The sequence below is a fragment of the Triturus cristatus genome, chromosome 4_1 (genome assembly GCF_964204655.1).
Source record: "Triturus cristatus chromosome 4_1, aTriCri1.1, whole genome shotgun sequence".
Classification (NCBI taxonomy): Eukaryota; Metazoa; Chordata; class Amphibia; order Caudata; family Salamandridae; genus Triturus; species Triturus cristatus.
This window is the reverse complement of record NC_140585.1, coordinates 792,599,192-792,618,524: the sequence shown is the minus strand read 5'-3', so window position 1 is coordinate 792,618,524 and position 19,333 is coordinate 792,599,192. Positions and strand designations below refer to the sequence as shown.

Sequence of the window (19,333 nt, the reverse complement as noted above, 5' to 3'; positions counted from 1 at the left end):
CAAAAGGAAATTAAATAATACAAATGTGGATCACCTAGGTCTAAGGCAAATGCAAGACTAAACAATATCGGTACAAAACATGGTGACAGTTAGGGGAAGGGCAGGTGAGGCATGAGTAATGTTACAGCAATAGAGAAAAAAAGCTTTCAACTGATGGGCAGGGCTGGTAGAATACTGTTATCAAGAGTACAAGCGGACATAAGAACATCACAGATTCATGTAAAATCATCTTCATTAACATTATGAGGCATTATGTCTACTGAGATAAATAAAAATTATACATTAGTCTTCTGCCGCATCTGCCGATGCTCTCTGCGCAGCCTGATATTGAGCAAAGAGACCCCAAAAACTCTTAGGACGATTACAAGGAGGGAGCATTTCATTATAGACATCAGATTGGGTGTTGCAGTATATCATGTCGTGTTCCCACTCTGTCACCGTGGGCATAGGGTCTCTCATCCATCGCATCGCTAGCCGGCGCTTGGCCAGGACAAGACCAATAGCCACCAACTTACGCACATTTTTCTTAAGGGGTTTGGTATAACTTAGGAACGCCAACAAGGGGTCTGGTGCAATGATTAGCCCGAGAATGTCATTCAGCTTTTGGAAAATCGTTCCCCAGTAGTGTTCTACCTGGGGGCACTGCCAAGCCTGGTGGAAAAAACCAGCACGCGGCGCACAACACCGCTCACAATTATCAGCATCTCGCAACCCATACCCAAAAAGGCGCAAGGGGGAATGATTAACTCTGTTTAAAAATTTTAAGTGGGTCGAGTCTATGGCGACCATTAATAGAAATGTTGCGGGTAACTTCGCAGCAGTAAAACCATATGTCATCTGTAATAGGAATGCCAACATCCTGCTGCCAGGCCTGTCTAACTCTGCTGAGGGATGGAATCTTCGTGACCAGGGCCGAGGCATATAGCTTAGAAATTAACTTGCACGGGGTCTGAGCACTCAACAGTATGGACAGAGGGGGGATGTCATAGGGCTCATGCAGCTCTTCCCCAAGTATCGCCCGCAAAGCATGCCGGGTTCTAAAAAAGTGGAATCTTGTCAGAGCGGTATGCACACTGTCTGCACCCCCTACGTCTTCCCACGCACCCAACCGCCCATGCTTGAATAGATCACCCATGGTATGAATACGCAATTTGCTGAGGGAGTCCAGGGTCCCCCTCTCCGAGCTGAGCGCAAACCATTGGCACCCCTCTACACGCATTCGGGGCGAATATAGTTGCATTCCATCATACATTCTGAGTAAAACATTCCACGCGTGCACAACCAAGTTAATCGAGTCCAGAATGCCACAGCGCCTTATAGGGTTTTGCGTTAAGAAGCGAGCAGGGAGTGCGGGCGGCAGCAACCTTCTCAATCTGAAGGTGAGGTAAATCAGGGGGCCTGTGTACCCAGCTGTATGTATGATAGGCCTGTGCGGCCCTGTAATACAGTTCAAAATTTGGGGAATTCAGACCCCCGGCAGTGTACGGAAGCATGAGAGTGTCCAAAGCGACCCTAGGGGACTTACCAGCCCACGCTAATTTGGTCATTAACTCCATCCATGCTCATGACGAGCTCATCTCATCATGATTCACTGTGGAGCTGCGCTCATGACGAGCTGAGCTCGTCATAACGGCCGCGGCCCACCCGCGTGTGATAAATTCCCCGCCTGTGCGGGAGAATTAATCAGTGGGCGGGGTCGTGACGAGCTCAGCTCGTCATGAGCACAGCTCCACTGTGAGTCATGACAAGCTGAGCTCGTCACAAGCACAGCGGCGCCACGGACCACTTCCCCCCGCACCGTGGGGGAATTACCCCCGCAGGGAAAGGGTTAAAGAACAGAGTTCTCAAAATAGATGCTGTGGAACCACTATTGGAATATTAACAAAAAGAAAGAGCAGGCGAGGAAGCACAACCGTCTTCATTAAAGAAACTCTACCAGCCAAAGACAGTGGGAGACATATCCATCTATCTATGTCATCACCGAGTCTATCAACCACTTTACCATAATTAGCTTTTATCACCACATCCACGTCAGAGTGAACTTGAATGCCCAAATAACGGACCAGTTCAGTTGCCCATTGTAGTGGAAAATCGAGCAGAAACTGCACAGTGGAGGACGTCAGCGGAAACAATATGGATTTATCCCAATTAATCTTTAGGCCGGAGAGGCCACCAAAGCGCAGCACCTCACGTATCACGGGAGATAAATGGGTCTCGGGATCGCGAATATATAAAAGCGTATCAGCGTACGCAGAGGTGATGAGGTTATCAAAAGGAAAACGAAGCCCCCTGTGCCCATGATACTCACACAGTGCCCACAGCAGGGACTCGGCAGCAACCGCATACAACAACGGGGAGAGTGGGCACCCCTGCCGAGTACCCCGCAAAATTTGGAACGGAGTAGAGACCACATCTCCCATACGAACCCGAGCTACCGGGGAATTATATAATACCGAGACCAATTGCAAATAGACCTCTCCAACTCCCATTCATCGCAACACAGCATTAATAAACGTCCATTTAATCTAATCAAATGCCTTCTCTGCATCTAAAAAAACCACAGCGGACTTAACCTCGGGACGAACATGTTGAAGAGCACCAAACACCGTGCGGAGGTTATATGATAGCATGCGACCCGGTAAGAACCCAGCCTGTTCAGGGCCTATTACCTGAGGGAGGAGCGGCGCCAGATGGTTCGCCAAGATTTTTGCAAACAACTTGGGGTCCACCTTGAGTAGTGAGAGCGGACGATAAGAGGGGCACCTACATAAAAGAGTAATGATCAATGCCTCACGCATGGAAGGGGGCATGATACCACCTGCAGCTATCTCGTGAAATAAAGAGATAAGATATGGGATGAGAAGATCGCTGACGCCCTTACAGAATGTGACCGTGAGGCCATCAAGACCGGGGGCACTGCCCTCACGCATCGAGCCCAGCACGAGCCGAACTGCCGCCACCTCAATGGGGCGTATCAAAAAGTCACGCTGCCAGTTTTGGAACCAGGGGAGCTGTATATATTCTAGATAGTTAGAGATGTCATCATCGCTAGGGGCGAGTTATTTAAACTACATTTTTAATTTAATTTGAAGGTAGTTAAGTTGTAGTTAGTGTGTGTAGAGTTGTGGTGTTTTTAATGCGTTCGTTTTGACGATTTGTGTATCGTTATTTTTTTTAGACCTAGTTTAGAAATGTTAAAGTCTGGTAGGATATGTGTTATTATGGTGTGAATAATGTTTGTAATACTGTTATATTGTATATTATGTGTATATTTGTGTGGGTGGGAATGTTTGTGTGTTTTTTACAGGTTTTGTTTGATCGGAGTTGCGGTTACTACAAGATTGCATTTTTTTAAATTAAGGAAGTGTATATTAGTTTAAGTAACTAATAATTCTTTTACACTTCCCTAATTTTTTGGGTTTTCATGGAGCATTTCTTTTTTTAAGCACTTTTTCTGTTTTTTTATGGTTTATGGATTGTGAATTTACGGATCGAGGATTACTTTTTGGAACAGTTGGATTTTTTCATTTTTTTGGGGGTCATTTTTCTTCTATTTGGAATATTAGCTACCAGCTTTGTTTTACAAGAAGTGGGATTTTCTGTCTACAGCTACAGAAATGGTAAGTTTATTTAATTATTTATTGTGGGAGGGAAATGCTATAACATTTACTGTTATTGTTGTTTATTTTTTCAAAATTCTAATATGTCTATATATATATATTTATTTATTAATAAAAATATATTAGACAAATTATTTAGTTTAAAAACAAAATAATAATTTGTATGCATTTTAATAATTTCAACAGAAATGTATTATATATTTTACACTGGTTTGAGAGTTTAGAGTAGGCTTTTGGCAATTAGTTCTAAGTATTCTAGGCCTCTTGTTGTAGGGTATAGTATGACTTGTTGTTGTAGGTATTCAAACATTTGTTTAGTTTGTTTGGCTAGTTTAGGCCTGATTTGTGTGATAGATTGCTCCATTCGTAGCTGTTGGTACCTCTGTTCTTTTTGGAGGGAGAGTAGGAGTTTGTGTAGAGTAGGTGTACCTCGTCCTGTTGTTGCTTGGAAGGCATTATGCCAACCTTCAACAGCATTGTTTGTTTTTGCCTCTTGATTTAGTGTGCTATGGTAGATATTCCACCATGGAATTTGGTATTTTGGTTGTTTCCTATGTCCTGATCTATGGAGTCTTCCCACCCAGGTATCTTCAAAATAGTCTAGGAGGGGACTTAATTATTGTTCGTGTTGGTGGTAGTAAGGACTTTCTATTAAAAGATTGTAATGTTCGGCCACATCAGTAACAGGGACGTAGGCCAGTGCAATACGTTTTTTTATTTGGTATGCAAATGAACTGTTTGTCGCATATTAAACACTTAGGGGTTGATTCCGATCTCGGAAAAACGGCGTTCCCAATGCTATTCGTAGGCTTACCTTCCGACCGACTCGTATCCGGAGCTTTTATCTACAAACGAGCAAGTACGATGCGTATTACAGACAAAATTCCGACCAAATCGTCTGCTCTGATTCGTGCTCTATGTCACATCCGAACAGGCTCAGGAAACCCTGAAATAGAGTCATACGGAAGGCATTCACAAGCATTTTCCGTACACGCAAGTACGATGCGTATTTTCTACGCGTTGTACAGGGCACCGCTTACAGCACCTCAAAGCATTCGGACGAGGCGTATTTTAGCTCTGAATCGCACCAGAACACGTTCAACAGGGATGAGCCGGAGTCTGTTGCGTCGTGTATGTGCTTGGCTGTGTAGAATCGGTCCCGTACGTGTCTATTGGGTTGTGTTAATGCTGGACTATGTGGCATTGTTTGCGTCCGAGTCGGTCGTGTCGATGCTTGACTACATGGAGTCGGTCGCGTACGAGTTTATCGCGTCAGGCTCCTTTCCCGCTGTAAGTAATTTTTCCGGCCAAGTCGGTTGTAAATTTCACGCATCGCATCGTACTCAGACATTCGGGAGGCGTGTGTACGATTCGGTGGAAACAAATGACGGGTCCGTGTCGGGTAAAACGTTTTCCGGCCGAAATCATAATCGCCCCCTTAGGGCCAGATTCCAATGCGGTTAGGAAAGCATTCCCACCTAGGCCCCGATTACGATGCAGTTAGAAAGGCCTCCTAACGGCATTTGCTCCTTCCGAATCGGTTTGGGAACGCGTCTTCCCGACCGAGGGCCAGATTACGATGCGGTTAGGAACATAGGCTCCCATAGAAGTCAATGGGAGTCCAACCAAATCGTATCTGGAAGCATCTGGATGCATCATACTCAGTCAGTCGGACTCTCCCGATCCGAGTCGGTCGGAAACTATTTCCAAACCGATTTGATCGGGAAGATTTCCTAACCGCATCAGAATTGGGCCCATAGTGTTGATTTCTGAAGGTGTCTCCATAGACACTGATTGAAATGATAGTGAGGGGCTTGCACGGAGTGACATGTGTCTGAATCGCTGTGTTTTTGCTTAGTGGCACTGTGATTGCCTACGTGACTACGTGTTTTTTATCTCTGTTTGTTTTTATTTTGCTACCTTCGTTTTTAATAATTCTTTGCTGCTACTTTGGGCATTTGCACTTTTGGTCGCTGCTCCCACCCACATACTTGCACTTTAAAATAAATTAAATTTTTTGAACATTTCCCCTACCTCCTCGCTGATATCGACTTCTGTTGGGGTGAGGGGGTTAGTTCACTGCCGGAAGTCCCGCGGTGCTGCCGAGAGGCGCCATCTTGCTGGTTGGCGCTCTAGTTCTGCGGCACCCGGGCGTATTTAATGCACGCTGAACGGACGCGCAGCGGACGCGTCCAGCAGCCGTGCCTAAGGCATGCCCGTCTGCGCACGTCAGCGTCCCGAAAGTGACCGGCGTCGGCCATGCTACTCGGCCGTTCGGGGTTCAATGGTATGTCGAAATTATTCTAGTGCTTTGCTTAGAGCTATGGATGTGGCGGCCTGCCGCCTGTCTCACACTTGGGATGTGGCGGTGATGCCTTTAGGGGCCTATACTGTATGTGGATTCAAGCTGGGGGGGGCGTGTCTTTTCAGCCAGTGAGGACTGCCATCCCAATGAGCGGGCTAAACCTTTCCAGCTCTCGGCAGCGCTGATAAATGTCTGCTCACTCAAGAAACATCATGCGGACATATTTGGGCTGTTGGAGGACGGCTCACTAGATATGTTGGTCCTTATGGAGACCTGGCTTGACTCTACTTCTGACCCCATTGTCTCACTGGCTACTCCTGTGGGCTATAGGATCTTTAGAGTCAACCGTCAGGGGGGGAGGGGCGGCGGAGTTGCTGTCATATATAAAGATCTATGGGATCTTCGTTTGGGGGACACAACGGCTTGGGCAGGCTGCGAGGTGCTTGACTTCAGCGCCCGCCTGTCAGCTCATTTCACTCTTGGTGTCTCCTTGATCTACAGGCCCCCTGGATCGGCCGGTCCTTTTCTTCAGGCCTGTGGAGATGCGATCATCTCTAGGGCTGTCAGGTTCTCCCATTATCTGGTCTTGGGTGACTTGAACTTTCATATGGACCAACCCGAGGATAGGGAGGTGATTGACCTGCTGGATACTCTTCATATTGCCCAACTTAGCCAGTGCGTCTGCCTTCCCACTCACCAGGCCGGACACATTTTGGATCCAATCTGTTCCAATTTTCCTATTTTTTTAAGGGATCCCTGCCCAGTGCCTTGGTCTGACCATTTTATATCTTATTTTTCCTGAACTGTCTCTAATGCCGAGACTCTGACGCGTTTTTACCAGAAGCCAGCTTTTGGGAAACTTGATCCTTTTGAACTTGAACAAGCCTTGGACACCTCCAGGCCTGTCTTGTCTGGGGGTCTGGAGGAGTGCCTGTCAGGGTTTACTGGCTGGGTGTCCAGGGCAGTGGCCTCTGTGGCCTCCTTTCAACCCATTAGACCTGCTAGAGCTGCGCCCTCCAAACCGTGGTTTACTCCTGCTCTCAAGGTGGCTAAACACGAGTGTAAAACTTTGGAGCGGGCTTTGCGCCGGAGTGACTATTGCCCCGTGGCTAAAACAAAACTTAGAGCAATGCAAAAAACTTATTATGCTGCCATAGCTACGGCGAAAGGGCATTTCTTTGCAGCCCGCATTGACTCGGCCAGGAACCACACTAAAGAAATCTTCACCATTGTGCAGAGTTTTACTTCTCCGTTGGCCCAAGCTAGCGGTACTCCCTCCTCTTTTGATTGGTGTAACACTCTGTCAGGGTGCTTCAGAGATAAAATCAAGGCCATTCAGGCCTCTTTTTCCTCAGGTAATGGCTGTTGTGGAGGGTCGCTGGCGGTTCAACCTGCGACCCCCTCTGGCATGCAGTCTACCTTTAGATCAGTTAACCCCCTGGAAACTCTTAAAACTCTCAGGGGTTGAAAATCTGGTTCCCCTGCCGATGCCTGTTCGGCCAGGCTTCTGGCTGTGGTAGCGGAGAGTGTTCACCTCGAAGTTAAATCTATTATTAATTTGTCTCTTCAGTCAATGGTTGTTCCACAGGGTTGGAAGCAGGCGAAGATTCTACCCCTTCTCAAAAAGCCCTCTCTCGATCCTCTTAATCCAGGCAATTACCGGCCCATCTCTCTTTTACCAGCCATTGCCAAAGGCTATGAGAAGGTGGTCAACAAGCAATTAACAGAATTTGTGGAGACCGAGGCACTTCTGCACTCAGCTCAATCAGGTTTTCGTGCTGCTCACAGCACTGAGACTGTTTTGGTTGAGGTGGTGGAGGCGATTCGGGAGTGCCTTGATGCCGGGGGTAGGGCAGCTTTAATTCTGCTGGACCTCTCAGCGGCATTTGATACGTCCTACATGCTCTTCTTTTGGCCCGTCTCGCAGAGGTTGGAGTCTCAGGAGCTGTTTGGGGCTGGCTTAGGTCTGTTTTGGAGAAGCGGGTTGAGCAGATTTGGCTCCCCCCTTTTTACTCCTCTCTCCATACGGTCACTACTGGAGTCCCGCAGGGATCTTCCTTTAGCCCTCTGATCTTTAACATTTATGTTACGCCACTGATCCATCTGGCTGAAGATCTTGGGGCTAAGGTATTGGCCTATGCGGATGACACCCAGTTGTTGTTCACCTGGGATAAAAAATCGAACTCTGTCCTTGCGGCGCAACATTGCCTTCGTTCCATCTTCAATTGGTTGGCGGGTGGACAGCTTAAGTGCAATGAACAAAAATCTGAGATTTTGCTTTTTGGCAAATTTCCCGCTGACTTTCGTGAGCAGTTGTGGCCGCAGGACTTTCCACTACCCCTGTCCGTGGGCCAGCCCGCTAAGAACTTGGGTGTTTGGTTCGAGGAGAATCTATCCTTTTCTACTCACATCAGGAAAACCGCTGGCTGCTGCTTTGGTCTTCTAAAAACTCTTAGGAATTTTTTTCCACTTCTTCCGCAGGCTGCTAGAGAAACTGTCACCTGTGCACTGATTCTCTCTCGATTGGACTACGCCAATGTCCTCTATGCCGGGGTTCCTGGGTGCCTGATTAAAAAACTACAGGTGGTCCAGAACATGGCGTCCAGACTGCTCCTGGGCATTTCGTCAAGGAAGAGTGTTACTCCTCATCTGCACTCTCTTCACTGGCTGCCTGTGGCGGCTAGGATCAAATTCAAACTCTTGGTCTTAACCCATCGTGCCCTCCACGGTCAGGGTCCCCTCTATCTCCAGAGGCGCTTTTCCTTCTATGTCCCTTCGCGGGCCTTGCGTTCTTCGTTCCTCTGCTTTGCCCATGTCCCGCGTTTCAAGCTCCAGAGGGTGGGGTGCTGTTCCCTCGTGGTTAAATCTAGCATGGCCAGGAATGCTCTTCCATTCGCTCTTCGCTCCACTCAAGACCTTGCAGCGTTTAAAAAGAAGCTTAAAACACATCTTTTCACATGATGGTCCCTTCCTCTACCCCTTGGGTTTCGCACCGGGATACTCACGAGTAGCCAAGCGCGTTACAAATGGACATAACATAACATAACATAGTAACATCCCTGAATTGATGTATGTGGGTAGGACTTTAGAATAGCACTTATCATTGCCTGCTCAAAATCTATTATTAGTTTCTGTGGAAAATAAATATTTGTTTCCTGTTTAATTTTACTTAGTACTTCCATATATGTGGAGTTATGTTTATTGGGTAGCAAGGCATAGATAAAGGGGATGTTGGTGTTCTGATAAAGGGCATGGATGGTGTATAATTGAAAGAATGGTTTGGGACAGATTTTAAAAGTCCCGTCCATCATCCATGTTTCTGATCGTTGTAGTTTTATTAATTTGTTGGTAGTTGCCAACATAATTATTCTTTTCTCTTTGCATTTGTTGTCATAGAGAACAAAGGGTTCTTCATTATGAGTTATAGATAGTTCTGGGGGAATTACCACCTCTTCAAAAGTTTTTGGAGCAGATGCAGTAATTGTTGTGGCTTTTTTAGTGTGAGCTATCGTTCTTTTTAATGAAGAAATAGAGGGCATTTGCCCAGTAGCATGTTTGGGTACTCTAGGCAGCAATTCTTTAAGGATTTGAGTCGTAGGTTTTTGTGAGCTAGTGCTAGCTTCTTTATTGTTATCAAGGGCATTCCTAACCTCTATTTCAGTTACATTTGGAAGATGGTTATGCTTCTTGTATACAAAACAATTGTTTCTCTAGTTGTTGCCTGACCATAACACTTATTTGAATAGTACTGGCTACATTTCCAATTTACTTTTAGTCCACTTTGCTTTTCCTGGGTATAGATATACCCCATGCAACATAGCAAAAATGTTCCTTTTTAGGACGAGATAAATTGGGCGCCTTTTGTCATTGTGATGTGTTAAATTCTACAAAAATGTATATTAAAATTAATAAAATTGAAGAATGTATATGTTTTTTTCTTAATAAATACACATTGTTATTAACATACCTACAATGTTGGTTTTGAGCTGCTTTTAAACGGAGATGTTTTTTCTTTGTTGGTTGAATTCTGTCAAGTTGTTGATCTTTCTGTCGGAAGAGAAAAACATATTTTTACTTATTTCGTAAAATATGTACATGGTGGGTGTTTGAGATGGATTTGGGGTTTGGTTGGGTATTTTACAATTTGTTACAATGCTGTTTGCTGAATACTTACTTAATTAGTTAGGTGAACTTAGAAGCTGATCTGTAATTTTGTACATGGTTTGAGAATTATCTGTAGAGGAGATATAAATTGAAAAAAGATAAATATTAATTATTTGAGTATGATAAATAGTAGTTTTTGAGTATTAGCATTACAGTTATTTGATAGATGGTAATGTACTTACGTTTTGAAGAATGTAATACCTTTTTCTTTGAAGAAGTCCTTGCTTCTGGTAGAAATCAGGAAGAGTTTCGGCTTCTTTATTGTTTTTGGTTTAAGGTGTAAAATAAGAATACGTTTTTCTTCTTTATATAGTGTTTGTATTAATTGTTTTGTTAATCTCATTGGTTCATTTTAATATTGTCTGTTTTTATTGGTTAATCTTTATTGTTTTAATCGTTTTGGTAGTTGTTTTCCGTATATGGAAAATGCTAATTAAGAGTCAGTTATTCTTTTTTCACATGTTAAATTATTTAAACGTGTATTATCTTATATGTGATGTTAAATAATCTAAATATGAAATTAAATTGTTATTAATAGTGTATTTATCATTTAATGTTTTAAAATATGTTGTAGTATTTGCTAAAATTATGAAATATATTGTATTTTATATGCAGTGTGTGTTTAATTATTTAAATATAATTATGGTGTTTAATTTTGTTTGTTTTATGTATTTTTGAATTGTCAATATTTTTACAAAAACGATAATATTATTGTCTATATTAGTGTGATCGATGTTTTGGACATGTATTTTTTAAAGGATGTTCGATATTTTTGTTAACGATATTTAAGTGTTCGATATTACTGTAATTGATAATTATGTTTGACGATATTTTGGGGTCGATAATAGTGTATTTTGTTAATTAAGTATAGGGTGACGATATTAGTGTTGTCGATATTTTTGTGTCGATAAAAATGTAGGTCGATATTGTGTCTGTCGATATTATGTCAGTGATTCGGCCTAAGAGATAAGGCTGACAGTAAATGATTGCCAAATGTAAAAAGGAAAAAAGGAAGAGACATGAGACACCCGGAGGAAAATCAGAAACAATAGAGAGCCGACAAAAAACAAAGAATTCAGAAGAGTGAACACAATTTCTGAGGTAAGAGTGATCTAAGCTCAGGGCTTGTATAGGGTAAAGTGCAATTGGAATGGTGAAACCAAAGAACATTGCGATTCACAAACATGGACTCTTGCAGCTTAATCTAATGCAAACATTTACAGTGGTATGTGGGAATTAGAAATTAAAAAAAATAGAGCACAATGTATTAGGGGAACCGAGTTACTGGAAACTCATAACCTTGCATATTTGGGTATTCAATTTTCAAGATGAAGACAATGGTGCCCCCAATTGAGAAGTTCCAAATTTTAAGGACAACTGAAGCAATATTTAGATTTCCCGAGAAAATAGGGAATTAGCCTATAAGAAAAGCTACATCTATATAAAAGTAAATGCCTTTTAAGAGTAATATATGAGGCCGTTTTATGGGGTGTGACAAACAGCACAGTATTGCCGACGCATTAGAGAATCTCTTTCTGCGTAGACTTTTAGCAGTGCCACAATCAACATCAACCTACATTACACATAAAGAACAAGATGTATCTTATGAAGAAGACACAATTAAGCTAAGCCCGATTATCACTTGGTAGAGCATGTGGAGCAAGGTAGGCATAATGTTTACCAAGGAAATAATAAAAGATTGCTTCTTATTTGGCCATCATGCCAAAATAGCTCACATAAGTAAACTATTAACAGAGAAAGATGAAACAGTCCCTATGGAGGATTCCACCTGTACCCTGCAAAATAGCAAGAAGGAACTGAGAATTATCCTTGTACGGAAAAGAGAAGCCATAAGACAAAAAAGCGATATATTGAACAAGGAATACAAAGATACTTGGGGGCCGATTACAATGGCGGTCGGAAAACCATCCCGACCGCCATGGTAGCGGAAAAAACCGCCCCCGCCGGACCAGCGGGAAAAACGCCGGTCAGATTATAATAGCCATCTTCACAGGGAAGGGGAATGTGTCTTGGGACCCAGCACTACAACTCCCACTAGCCACCCCTGTCCGACCCCTGAGCAGTATGGAGCACTCCACCCCACCCAGGAGCATGTATCAGCCATTGTCTGCTTCACCCTCACCTAACAGGTAGGTAGCTATCTTCACAGGCAGGGGGAATGTGTCTTGGGACCCAGCACTACAACTCCCACCAGAGACCCCTGTCCCACCCCTGAGCAGGATGGAGCACTCCACCCCACCCAGAAGCATGTGTTAGTCATTGTCTGCTTCACCCTCACCTAACAGGTAGGTAGCCATCTTCACAGGGAGGGGGAATGTGTCTTGGGACCCAGCACTACAACTCTCACCAGCCACCCCTGTCCCACCCCTGAATAGGATGGAGCACTACACCCCACCCAGAAGCATATGTTAGTCATTGTCTGCTTCACCCTCACCTAACAGGTAGGTAGCCGTCTTCACAGAGAGAGCGGATTGGGGTAGCGAGTCCTGCTCCACAACTCCCACCAGGCACTCCTGTCCTCCCCTCAGCAGGATGGAGCATTTCACACCCACCCAGAAGCATGTGTCAGCCATTGTCTGCTTCACCCTCACCTAACAGGTAGGTAGCCATCTTCACAGGGAGGGCTGTTTGGAGTAGGGAGGCCTGCTCCACAACTCCAACCAGGCCCCCCTGTACCCCCTGAGCAGGATGGAGCATTCCACACCCACCCAGAAGCATGTGTCACCCATTGTCTGCTTCACCATCACCTAACAGGTAGGTAGCCATCTTCACAGGGAGGGGGAATGTGTCTTGGGACCCAGCACTACAACTCCCACCAGCCACCCCTGTCCGACCCCTGAGCAGTATGGAGCACTCCACCCCACCCAGAAGCATGTATCAGCCATTGTCTGCTTCACCCTCACCTAACAGGTAGGTAGCTATCTTCACAGGCAGGGAGAATGTGTCTTGGGACCCAGCACTAAGACTCCCACCAGCCACCCCTGTCCCACCCCTGAGCAGGATGGAGCACTCCACCCCACCCAAAAGCATGTGTTAGCCATTGTCTGCTTCACCCTCACCTAACAGGTAGGTAGCCATCTTCACAGGGCGGGGGAATGTGTCTTGGGACCCAGCACTACAACTCCCACCAGCCACCCCTGTCCCACCCCTGAGCAGGATGGAGCAATCCACCCCACCCAGAAGCATGTGTTAGCCATTGTCTGCTTCACCCTCACCTAACAGGTAGGTAGCCATCTTCACAGGGAGGGGGAATGTCTTGGGACCCAGCACTACAACTCCCACCAGCCACCCCTGTCCCACCCCTGAGTAGGATGGAGCACTACACCCCACCCAGAAGCATGTGTTAGCCATTGTCTGCTTCACCCTCACCTAACAGGTAGGTAGCCTTCTTCACAGAGAGGGCTGTTTGGGGTAGGGAGGCCTGCTCCACAACTCCCACCAGGCCCCTCGTCCCCCCTCCTGAGCAGGATGGAGCATTCCACACCCACCCAGAAACATGTGTCAGCCATTGTCTGCTTCCCCCTCACCTAACAGGTAGGTAGCCATCTTCATAGGGAGGGGGAATGTTTCTTGGGACCCAGCACTACAACTCTCACCAGCCACCCCTGTCCCACCCCTAAATAGGATGGAGCACTACACCCCACCCAGAAGCATATGTTAGTCATTGTCTGCTTCACCCTCACCTAACAGGTAGGTAGCCGTCTTCACAGAGAGAGCGGATTGGGGTAGCGAGTCCTGCTCCACAACTCCCACCAGGCACTCCTGTCCTCCCCTCAGCAGGATGGAGCATTTCACACCCACCCAGAAGCATGTGTCAGCCATTGTCTGCTTCACCCTCACCTAACAGGTAGGTAGCCATCTTCACAGGGAGGGCTGTTTGGAGTAGGGAGGCCTGCTCCACAACTCCAACCAGGCCCCCCTGTACCCCCTGAGCAGGATGGAGCATTCCACACCCACCCAGAAGCATGTGTCACCCATTGTCTGCTTCACCATCACCTAACAGGTAGGTAGCCATCTTCACAGGGAGGGGGAATGTGTCTTGGGACCCAGCACTACAACTCCCACCAGCCACCCCTGTCCGACCCCTGAGCAGTATGGAGCACTCCACCCCACCCAGAAGCATGTATCAGCCATTGTCTGCTTCACCCTCACCTAACAGGTAGGTAGCTATCTTCACAGGCAGGGAGAATGTGTCTTGGGACCCAGCACTAAGACTCCCACCAGCCACCCCTGTCCCACCCCTGAGCAGGATGGAGCACTCCACCCCACCCAAAAGCATGTGTTAGCCATTGTCTGCTTCACCCTCACCTAACAGGTAGGTAGCCATCTTCACAGGGCGGGGGAATGTGTCTTGGGACCCAGCACTACAACTCCCACCAGCCACCCCTGTCCCACCCCTGAGCAGGATGGAGCAATCCACCCCACCCAGAAGCATGTGTTAGCCATTGTCTGCTTCACCCTCACCTAACAGGTAGGTAGCCATCTTCACAGGGAGGGGGAATGTCTTGGGACCCAGCACTACAGCTCCCACCAGCCACCCCTGTCCCACCCCTGAGTAGGATGGAGCACTACACCCCACCCAGAAGCATGTGTTAGCCATTGTCTGCTTCACCCTCACCTAACAGGTAGGTAGCCTTCTTCACAGAGAGGGCTGTTTGGGGTAGGGAGGCCTGCTCCACAACTCCCACCAGGCCCCTCGTCCCCCCTCCTGAGCAGGATGGAGCATTCCACACCCACCCAGAAACATGTGTCAGCCATTGTCTGCTTCCCCCTCACCTAACAGGTAGGTAGCCATCTTCATAGGGAGGGGGAATGTTTCTTGGGACCCAGCACTACAACTCCCACCAGCCACCCCTGTCCCACCCCTGAGCAGGATGGAGCACTACACCCCACCCAGAAGCATGTGTTAGCCATTGTCTGCTTCACCCTCACCTAACAGGTAGGTAGCCATCTTCACAGGGAGGCCTGTTTGGGGTAGGGAGGCCTGCTCCACAACACACATCAGCCACCCCTGTCCCCCCCCTCAGCAGGATGGAGCATTCCACACCCACCCAGAAGCATATGTCCGCCATTGTCTGCTTCACCCTCACCTAACAGGTAGGTAGCCATCTTCACAGGGAGGGCTGTTTGGGGTAAGGAGGCCTGCTCCACAACTCCCACCAGGCCCCCCTAAGCAGGATGGAGCATTCCACACCCACCCAGAAGCATGTGTCAGCCATTGTCTGCTTCACCATCACCTAACAGGTAGGTAGCCATCTTCACAGGGAGGGAGAATGTGTCTTGGGACCCAGCACTACAACTCCCACCAGCCACCCATGTCCCACCCCTGAGCAGGGCATATATTGAACAAAGAATACAAAGATACTTGGGGGCCGATTACGATGGCGGTCGGAAAACCATACCGACCGCCATGGTAGCAGGAAAAGACTTACCCCGCTGGACCAGCGGGAAAAACGCCGGTCAGATTATAATAAGCCGCCAAAATATTCCGACCGCGGTGGTAGGAGGCATCGAAAATCTGCCTGTAACTGGCAGAGCTGGTGAAAATCCGACCGCGACGGTCGGATTTGCAGCGAAAAATAAACAAATCGCCGCCAGGCACGAGGAGTACTCGCCCGTGACATTATGATACCCCCGATTCCACAGCGGTACGTTCCGCTGTATCCGACCGCCGCGGTCGTGAACATTACTAAATGTGATATCCTGGGGAAGGGCTGCAGCATAGCCATCGCTGCGGAGGCTCCGTGAAAAAAATGGCGTCCGATTACAAAAACACACAATAAGGCCACCAAATGCACACAGGAAACTAGCCCTGCCCCCAAATGAACCTAAAACAGCCCAATGACACACAGCCATGGCAAATTCAAAACAACAAATCACACGTCAACCCACACAACACACCTGACAGCATTACGCTAGCTTGCCACACCCACATAGCTGAGCATAAACCAGCCCCTTCCCTGACCACAATCCTTTGCAAAACTACACAATGAAGGACCCACCAGAGCACAAAAGAGAGGCAAACCTGCACACATCACACCACCACCACGACACACACACACACCACCTACACCACCCACACCACTCTCACAACTGCACCCCCAAAACATCAGCACAGCACACACCATGGCACCACACAAAATGCCAAAATTCACAGGAACAGAGTTGACAGTCATGGTAGATGAGATAATCAGAGTTGAACCACAACTCTTTGGTAACATGGTCCAACAGACACCATTAGCCACCAGAACCCAAATGTGGGTGAGGATAGTGAACAAGGTCAAGGCAGTAGGGACCACCCCCGCAACAAGCAGGAAATACAGAAGCGGTGGCATGACCTGAAGAGTGTTGTCAAGAAGAAGAGGGCCTAGAACCATGAGCTGGCTGAGGGGACTGGCGGAGGCCCTCCCATTCTACCAAAACCATACTCTGCGTGGGAGGAGAAGGTGCTTGCCATACTGCATCCAGAGAGTCTTGAAGGAATAGCCGGGGGAGTGGTGGTTGGTAAGTACTAACAAATGGATACCATCACACTGCTATGTACTGTCTTGCAGAACTACAAAGGTACACCTCCTAGGCCCAAGTCCATTATTCAGCACCACAATATCCAACAGAGGTCTCACAGATGTAATCTCCACTCAACCTGATTCACCACAAAGGTACCCAACATCAACTGTGTTGTATGTGTCCAGCCAACAAGCACTATAATTCCCACCAGCCACCCCTATCCCACCCCTGAGAAGGATGAAGCACTCCACCCCACCCAAAAGCATGCGTTAGCCATTGTCTGCTTCACCCTCACCTAACAGGTAGGTAGCCATCTTCACAGGGAGGGGGAATGTGTCTTGGGACCCAGCACTACAACTCTCACCAGCCACCCCTGTCCCACCCCTGAATAGGATGGAGCACTACACCCCACCCAGAAGCATGTGTTAGTCATTGTCTGCTTCACCCTCACCTAACAGGTAGGTAGCCGTCTTCACAGAGAGAGCGGTTTGGGGTAGGGAGGCCTGCTCCACAACTCCCACCAGGCACTCCTGTCCTCCCCTCAGCAGGATGGAGCATTCCACACCTACCCAGAAGCATGTGTCAGCCATTGTCTGCTTCACCCTCACCTAACAGGTACATAGCCATCTTCACAGGGAGGGGGAATGTCTTGGGACCCAGCACTACAGCTCCCACCAGCCACCCCTGTCCCACCCCTGAGTAGGATGGAGCACTACACCCCACCCAGAAGCATGTGTTAGCCATTGTCTGCTTCACCCTCACCTAACAGGTAGGTAGCCTTCTTCACAGAGAGGGCTGTTTGAGGTAGGGAGGGCTGCTCCAAAACTCCCACCAGGCCCCCCGTCCCCTCTCCTGAGCAGCATGGAGCATTCCACACCCACCCAGAAACATGTGTCAGCCATTGTCTGCTTCCCCCTCACCTAACAGGTAGGTAGCCATCTTCATAGGGAGGGGGAATGTTTCTTGAGACCCAGCACTACAACTCCCACCAGCCACCCCTGAGCAGGATGGAGCACTACACCCCACCCAGAAGCATGTGTTAGCCATTGTCTGCTTCACCCTCACCTAACAAGTAGGTAGCCATCTTCACAGGGAGGCCTGTTTGGGGTAGGGAGGCCTGCTCCACAACTCACATCAGCCACCCCTGTCCCCCCCCTCAGCAGGATGGAGCATTCCACACCCACCCAGAAGCATATGTCCGCCATTGTCTGCTTCACCCTCACCTAACAGGTAGGTAGCCATCTTCACAGGGAGGGCTGTTTGGGGTAAGGAGGCCTGCTCCACAACTCCCACCAGGCCCCCCTAAGCAGGATGGAGCATTCCACACCCACCCAGAAGCATGTGTCAGCCATTGTCTGCTTCACCATCACCTAACAGGTAGGTAGCCATCTTCACAGGGAGGGAGAATGTGTCTTGGGACCCAGCACTACAACTCCCACCAGCCACCCATGTCCCACCCCTGAGCAGGGCATATATTGAACAAAGAATACAAAGATACTTGGGGGCCGATTACGATGGCGGTCGGAAAACCATACCGACCGCCATGGTAGCAGGAAAAGACTTACCCCGCCGGACCAGCGGGAAAAACGCCGGTCAGATTATAATAAGCCGCCAAAATATTCCGACCTCGGTGGTAGGAGGCATCGAAAATCTGCCTGTAACCGGCAGAGCTGGTGAAAATCCGACCGCGACGGTCGGATTTGCAGCGAAAAATAAACAAATCGCCGCCAGGCACGAGGAGTACTCGCCCGTGACATTATGATACCCCCGATTCCACAGCGGTACGTTCCGCTGTATCCGACCGCCGCGGTCGTGAACATTACTAAATGTGATATCCTGGGGAAGGGCTGCAGCATAGCCATCGCTGCGGAGGCTCCGTGAAAAAAATGGCGTCCGATTACAAAAACACACAATAAGGCCACCAAATGCACACAGGAAACTAGCCCTGTCCCCAAATGAACCTAAAACAGCCCAATGACACACAGCCATGGCAAATTCAAAACAACAAATCACACGTCAACCCACACAACACACCTGACAGCATTACGCTAGCTTGCCACACCCACATAGCTGAGCATAAACCAGCCCCTTCCCTGACCACAATCCTTTGCAAAACTACACAATGAAGGACCCACCAGAGCACAAAAGAGAGGCAAACCTGCACACATCACACCACCACCACGACACACACACACACCACCTACACCACCCACACCACTCTCACAACTGCACCCCCAAAACATCAGCACAGCACACACCATGGCACCACACAAAATGCCAAAATTCACAGGAACAGAGTTGACAGTCATGGTAGATGAGATAATCAGAGTTGAACCACAACTCTTTGGTAACATGGTCCAACAGACACCATTAGCCACCAGAACCCAAATGTGGGTGAGGATAGTGAACAAGGTCAAGGCAGTAGGGACCACCCCCGCAACAAGCAGGAAATACAGAAGCGGTGGCATGACCTGAAGAGTGTTGTCAAGAAGAAGAGGGCCTAGAACCATGAGCTGGCTGAGGGGACTGGCGGAGGCCCTCCCATTCTACCAAAACCATACTCTGCGTGGGAGGAGAAGGTGCTTGCCATACTGCATCCAGAGAGTCTTGAAGGAATAGCCGGGGGAGTGGTGGTTGGTAAGTACTAACAAATGGATACCATCACACTGCTATGTACTGTCTTGCAGAACTTCAAAGGTACACCTCCTAGGCCCAA

The 19,333-nt window shown here is 47.8% G+C and overlaps 1 protein-coding gene across 3 annotated transcripts in view; it reads left to right on the top strand.

Moving 5' to 3' along the window:
* The window catches only part of LOC146855547 (uncharacterized), a 98,181-nt gene that overhangs the window by 62,381 nt on the left and 16,467 nt on the right, over window positions 1-19,333 (top strand). The gene's annotated exons all lie outside the window — the stretch shown is intronic.